Source organism: Otolemur garnettii, unplaced genomic scaffold, assembly GCF_000181295.1.
Source record: "Otolemur garnettii isolate 467f Iridium unplaced genomic scaffold, OtoGar3 scaffold00018, whole genome shotgun sequence".
NCBI classification, from domain to species: Eukaryota; Metazoa; Chordata; class Mammalia; order Primates; family Galagidae; genus Otolemur; species Otolemur garnettii.
Genome location: NW_003852413.1, coordinates 2,010,367 through 2,010,578, shown reverse-complemented (window position 1 = coordinate 2,010,578; position 212 = coordinate 2,010,367). Strand labels below are relative to the sequence as shown.

The 212-nt window shown below is 67.9% G+C and overlaps 1 protein-coding gene across 2 annotated transcripts in view; it reads left to right on the top strand.

The window, feature by feature from the left end:
• Positions 1-212, top strand: part of RPTOR (regulatory associated protein of MTOR complex 1) — a 319,730-nt gene that overhangs the window by 264,453 nt on the left and 55,065 nt on the right. The gene's annotated exons all lie outside the window — the stretch shown is intronic.

Below are 212 nucleotides of genomic sequence, written 5' to 3'. Positions count from 1 at the left end.
TCACCGCTGTGCTCCTCCTGGTTCCCCCCTGTCATCCCCTGGCCGTCACCGCTGTGCTCCTCCTGGTTCCCCCCTTCATCATGCCCCGGTCGTCACCGCTGTGCTCCTCCTGGTTCCCCCCTGTCATCCCCTGGCCGTCACCGCTGTGCTCCTCCTGGTTCCCCCCTGTCATCCCCTGGCCGTCACCGCTGTGCTCCTCCTGGTTCCGCCGT